Here is a 6582-nt window from a genome sequence, read left to right as displayed (position 1 = left end):
AAAAAAAAAAAAAAGAATACATGCTCACAGGCCAGGCATGGTAGCTCACACCTATAATCCCAGCACTTTGGGAGGCTGAGTCAGGTGGATCACCTGAAGTCAGGGGTTCGAGATCAGCCTGGCCAACATGGCGAAACCCCATCTCTATTAAAAAATACAAAAATTAGCTGGGCATCGTGGCGGGCACCTGTAATCCCAGCTACTTGGGAGGCTGAGGCAGGATAATCACTTGAACTCAGGAGGCAGAGGTTGCAGTGAGCCGAGGTCATGCCACTGCACTCCAGCCTGGGTAACAGAGAGAGATTCTATCTCAGAAAAAATAAAAAAAGGACCGGGTGTAGTGGCTCATGCCTGTAATCCCAGCACATTGGGAGGCCAAGGCGGGCGGATCACTTGAGATCAGGAGTTAAGAGACCAGCCTGGCTAACATAGTGAAACCCAGTCTCTACTAAAAATACAAAAATTAGCTGGTATGGTGTGGACGCCTGTAATCCCAGATACTTGGGCAGGAGAATCACTTGAACCCGGGAGGCAGAGGTTGCGGTGAGCCGCGATTGCGCCACTGCACTCCAGCCTGGGTGACAGGGTGCAACTCCATCTCAATAAATAAATAAATACACACATGCAGACAGGTAGATACCTGTGCTGGACAATGACTTGAAAGAAATATCCCAGAACAATTCAGTGACAGTGATTTATCTGGAGACTATCTCTGTAATGAAAATATAGGTGAGTTTTTACCTTCCTTTTTCTTGTCCTTGTAATCGAGTGTATCTCTCTCTCTCTATATATATACACACACACACACACACATATATATATACTCCTTTTTATTCACAAAAAAGTGTTATTTTTTCTTTTTCATAACCTGTGACATAGAAGGCAGGATTATATATTTTTATATTTATATTTATATATGTATATATTTTTTGAGACACAGCCTCACTTTGTCACCCAGACTGGAGGGCAGTGGCACAATCTCAGTTCACTGCAACCTCTGCCTCCTGGGTTCAAGCGATTATTGTGCTTCAGCCTTCCTAGTAGCGGGGATTACAGGTGTGCACCACCACACCCAGCAATATTTTTTTTTTAAAAAAAGAAACAAAATAGCACCTCTAGTGTTTACTCCTCTTTCCAGACAACTCATGAGCATGTGCATACATATATACTACACACATTCCCCACCTGTGTACAAACACAGCAGTCTCCCTTTATCCACCAATTCAGGTACCTCATAGTCAACCATGGTCTGAAAATACTACACGGAAAATTCCAGAAATAAACCATTCGTAAGTTTTAAATTGCACAGTATTCTCAGTACATGATGGGATCTCCCACTGCCCCACTCCATCCCACCCGAAACGTGAGTCTTCCCTTTGTCCAGTACCTCCACACGCTACACGCTCCCTGACGGGTATTTAGCAGCCGTCTCAGCTATCAGATCCACTGTCATGGCATTGCAGGGCTTGTGTTCAAAGTAACCTTTATTGGTCTGGGCACGGTGGCTAACACCTGTACTCCCAGCACTTTGGGAGCCCTAGGCAGGTGGATCACTTGAGGTTAGGAGTTTGAGACCAGCCTGGCCAACATGGTAAGACCTTGTCTCTGATAAAAATACAGGAAAAATTAGCTGGGTATGGTGGTGCGCACCTGTAGTCCAGCTACTCGGGAAGCTGAGATGGGAGAATTGCTTGAACCTAGGAGGCAGAGGTTGCAGTGAGCCAAGATCGTGCCACTGAACTTCAGCCTGGGTGAGACAGCGAGACTTCATCTCCAAAAAACAAAAATAAAAACAACCTTCTGCCCGAAGTAACCCTTATTTTACTAAATAATGCAAGAGTAGTGATGCTAGCAATTTGGGTGTGCCAAAAAGAAGCCATAAAATGTTTCCTTTAAATGAAAAGGTAATAGTTCTCAATAAGGAAAGAAAAAAAATCATCATATGCTGAGGTTGCTAAGATCTTTGATAAGAATGCATCTTCTGTTCATGAAATTGTGAAGAAGGAAACAGAGATTTGTGTTAATTTTGCTGTTGTACCTCAAACTGCAAAAGTGTGGCCACAGTGCAGGATAAGCGTTTAGTGAAAATGGAAAAGGCTTCAGTTTGTGGGTGGAAGACACGAACAGAAACATGCTCCAGCTGATGGCAGCCGGGTTCAGTACAATCTGAGATTTTAAGGCATCCACTGTGGGTCCCGGAATGTATCCCCCATTGGATAACGGGGGACTACTGTACATTTGGTCTCCAGAACTCTTGGGAGGCTGTGATCAGAAGGAGGGGCTGCCCTCACCCAGCCAACTTCATGTCACCCTCCTAAATACCAGACTTCACAGGTGATAGGAGAATTTCTGAAGTTTGGGAGGCAGCTGCCCAAGGTGCTAAGTTTGCGTGTGAAGCTGGTTTCTCAGCGAGACCTACGCCAGAGATGGCTGCACTCCTTTCCTGCTTGAGTGAGATGGATCCCCTAGGGTCAGGGATCAGACATGGAAACCTTGGCTTCTGGGGGAGGGTAGCAGAACAGAGTTCAAAGGCACTGTTTTATGGCATCTCATAAAAACTCTAGGTGGGCAGGGTGCGGTGGCTCACGCCTGTAACCCCAGCACTTTGGGAGGCCAAGGTGGGCGGATCACGAGGTCAGGAGTTCAAGACCAGCCTGGCCAACATGGTGAAACCGCGTCTCTACTAAAAATACAAAAATTAGCCAGGTGTGGTGGTGGGCAGCTGTAATCCCAGCTACTTGGGAGGCTGAGCTGGGAGAATCGCTTGAACCCGGGAGGCGGAGGATGCAGTAAGACGAGATCATGCCACTGCACTTCAGCCTGGGTTACAGAGAGAGACTCCATCTCAGAAAAACAAAAACAAAAACAAAAACAAAAAAACAAAACAAAAATAAACACTCCAGGTGGAGCCAGTGCCCCCGGGGGTAGAGAGGAAGAGCAGTTGTGCTGACGGGGGCACTTGCTAAGTGAGGGTCATGCTGAGAAGAGACCTCTAAGAGACCTCCCATCTGTTCTGGAGGGGCCCTGAGTATGAGCCCCTGCATCCCTGGGTTTGGGGCTTCTGGAACTCCAGGGTCCTGCCTCTCCTTCCCCGTGAAGCATTCACCCCAGGAAAGGTGGGAGGACAGCTGAGCCTCCTTCTCTTGGTTGGTAGGGGGAAAGTTCAGGCGCCGCTGACCTTGCCTGGACAGTGCTGTCTGCCTGTAGTGAGGTCCTGGGCCCTGGGCAGAAAAGCACCCCATCCCTTGCTCACTCAGAAGCCAAGGGAGGGTCTGGGCGCAGTGGCTCACACCTGTAATCCCAGTACTTTGGGAGGTCAAGGCAGCTGGATCATTTGAGGTCAGGAGTTCAAGACCAGCCTGGCCAACATGGTGAAACCCTGTCTGCTAAATATACAAAAATTAACCGGGCATGGTGGCACATGTCTGTAGTCCCAGTTACTTGGGAAGCTGAGGCAGGAGAATCACCTGGACTTGGGAGGCAGAGGTTGCAGTGAGTCGAGTTCACACCACTGCACTCCAGCCTGATGACAGAGTGAGGCTTAAAAAAAAAAAAAAAAAAAAGCCAAGGGTGGGGCGCATCAGCTCCTGTTGTCAGGCTGTCAAGGGCTCTGGGCTCCAGGGACCTGGCAGCACCTGCCTCCCCACCCCCTCACCTCTCTGGGGCCCTATCTTCCCTTATATGGTGAAGGCAGTTCCTAGGGGGTGTGGGTGGGGACAAAGGTCGCTCTTCTGCAGCCAGCTTGCCACAATTCCCTGAGATCTCCCAGGTGGCAGCTGCCTCCCCAAGACAGGTAAGGTAACCTGGTGGGAACACATGGAGACCTTAGATGGTGTGAGGGGATGGGGGTCCTCTGCTTTTCTCAGGCAACTTGGGGCCTCCTGGAGCACCTTGGTATGGGCTCGAGAGGGAGGCTTGGCACTCTGGATAGTGTGAGAAGTGCTGGAAGCCCCGCGTGTCTGTCCTGGGCCTCCAGGGAGAGACTTTTGCTGGCCCTGCCCCAGGCAATGGCTCTCTCAGTTTCCTGCCTGTGGCTAGCCCCATCCCACTTTGGGTGTCACCATCCCAATTGCCCTGGAACTTCTAGAGTTAAAACCAGGACAGTCCTGAGCAGACCGGGACTAGTTAGTCTCCCTGACCTCACTCCCCGAGCCCCCTCCCCACCAGCTCATCTCTTTGCCCATTTCTTCTTCATCTGGAGTGTTTTATCCTTTGTGTCACCATTCCTCTGACACTCCTGGGACCTCAGGGCCCTGCCTCCTCGCTCCTAGCATATGAGCAACAGCCACGAGGAATTGAATGGGCAAAGACAGAGGCAAAGGCAGAGGCAAGGGCCTTAGGTCCTGGGCCATGCCGGGACACCCGAGCATGCACCTCTGCCCATCTCCCCTCTACCTGGAGCTGCCCCATTAGCCTCCCCAGCCACTGTGGGCCCATTTAGTAGAACTAGGGATGCGGGCCAGGTGCAGACCAGGCTCTGAGGACACACTGGCTACTGTCTTCTCGGGACATCATCTGCTGGGGCCTCCTGCAGGCCACTGAGGGGCAGAGCCTTTGGGCTGGAGGGGGGGGGTGTCTATTATCTCTGCTATCACAAGCCTGGGAAGCAGGAGGATGTCTTTTGTCTGCGGGGTGGGACTTTACCTCCACTGCCCCACCACATTCCTGTCTAGCTCAGAGCTGCACCACTGGGAACTAGGGGCCATGGCAGCACCTCACATACAACAGAGCCACACCTCGAGTACAACAGGGCTCAGATAAGAAAGTCAAGGTGGGCTGGGCACAGCGGCTCATGCCTGGAATCCCAGCACTTTGGGAGGCTGAGGTGGGTGGATCACTTGAGGTCAGGAGTTCAAGACCAGCCTGACCAACATAGGGAAACCCCGTTTCTACTAAAAATACATAATTAGCCAGGCGTCATGGCACACACCTATAGTCCCAGCTACCCAGGAGGCTGAGGCACGAAAATCGCTTGAACCCAGAGGCGGAGATAACAGTGAGCCAGGATCGCACCATTACACTCCAGCCTGGGCAACAGAGTGAGATTCTGTCTCAAAAAAAAAAAAAGAAAAGAAAAAAAAGAAAGAAACACAAGATGGCCTGCAGAGAGTAGGAGCCCAAACCCCTCCAACGCCCTGGGAGGGTCCTCCTTCCATCCCACAGTTCAGCCTTTCAACATCATGAGTATTTGTTGAGCATCTACTATGTGCTAGGAGCTGGGGGCTACAAAGACAAACATATCTACGTCTTGGAGCTCAGGGACCTCAAACTTAAGAACAGGTTCTTTCATCACCATGTGGTCAGGGGGTCAAGAGAGAGGACAGTCCAGGATGCCGAGGGGCTCCTTGTCCAGCCTGAGGATTCTGGGAAGGTCTCTTGGAAGAAATGAGATCTAACTTGAGTCTAGAAGAGCATGTTAGTATGGGAAAGGTGGGGAGAACGTTCCATGTGGGAGCAATGTGAGCAGGCGTGGGGTGAGAGGCAGCATGGGGGTGAGGCCTGCTGGCAGCGTGGCATTTCTAGAGGGCAGAGTGCCAGCAGAGAGGGGCCAGGGGGCTGTGTGTAGTGGGAAGACTCAAGGGAGTTTAGGTGGACAGAAGGGCAGAAGCGAAAGGAGTCCAGGATGCTGCACAGATGGCTGGTGTTGGGGTCTTGGGGTGACGGTGCCCTTCCCTGGTCTGGGGACACAGAAGGGAAAGTACCAGGAGTTGAGGAAGCCAGTGAATTCAGGCTGAAGGAAGAGACAACTCAAATCCAAACAAGGGCCCATGGTGGCAGGGTTGGGGGAAGTGAGGGGCCCTGGTCTTCCTGGCAGTTCAGGGAAGACAGGAGAAGTGAGGAGGAGGCCCCACCAAGGGGTGGAGGAGAGGCATCTGCTCTGACCAACCATGGGTACAGGGCAGGAGCAGCTGGAGGGTATACACCAGGTAGGGTGGCCACGTCTCAGAGCTGCCACTCCTGAGTCCCCTTGCCCACCTTTGGCCTGTGGGGGCTGGCCAATCCTGATTTCTCTCTGGGGAGGGGAACACTGGTTTTTTCAAGTCCCTGCTGCCCTGAATCCCCTCTCTGATGAGCAAGAAGTGCCTCTTCATGTCCACCCTCTATTTCTCTTGCTGCCAGTTACCCCTGGAATCAGCATGTCCCTGGGTGAGACTTTAGAGATCATCAATTTAGTTGACCCCCTAAGTTGACTCCCTCAGCTCACAGATGAAGAAGGGAAATCCACATTCATACAGCTAGTGAGTGTCAAAGAAAAAGGGGGACGGGGCCGGGCAAGGTGGCTCACATGTGTAATCCCAGCACTTTATGAGGCTGAGGTGGGTGGATCACCTGAGGTCAGGAGTTCAAGACCAGCCTGGCCAACATGGTGAAACCCTGTCTCTACTAAAAATACAAAACTTAGCTGGGCTTGGTGGCTTGCGCCTGTAATCCCAGCTACTCGGGAGGCTGAGGCAGGAGAATCACTTGAACCCAGAAGGCGGAGGTTGCAGTGAGCCGAGATAGCGCCCCTGCACTCCAGCCTGGGCAACAAGAGTGAAACTCCATCTCAAAAAGATAGATAGATAGATAGATAGATAGATA

General features: G+C 51.3%; 1 protein-coding gene across 1 annotated transcript in view; it reads left to right on the top strand.

Moving 5' to 3' along the window:
* Positions 1–3716: 3716 nt before the first annotated feature.
* Positions 3717–6582, top strand: part of VIL1 (villin 1) — a 33324-nt gene continuing 30458 nt past the window's right edge. The window contains exon 1 of the mRNA XM_011932265.1: positions 3717–3793. The gene's annotated coding sequence lies outside the window, so the exon portion shown is untranslated. The remainder of the gene's footprint in view (positions 3794–6582) is intronic.

Source organism: Colobus angolensis, unplaced genomic scaffold, assembly GCF_000951035.1.
Source record: "Colobus angolensis palliatus isolate OR3802 unplaced genomic scaffold, Cang.pa_1.0 Scaffold95, whole genome shotgun sequence".
Taxonomy (NCBI): domain Eukaryota; kingdom Metazoa; phylum Chordata; class Mammalia; order Primates; family Cercopithecidae; genus Colobus; species Colobus angolensis.
This window is presented reverse-complemented; position numbering and strand designations above follow the sequence as displayed.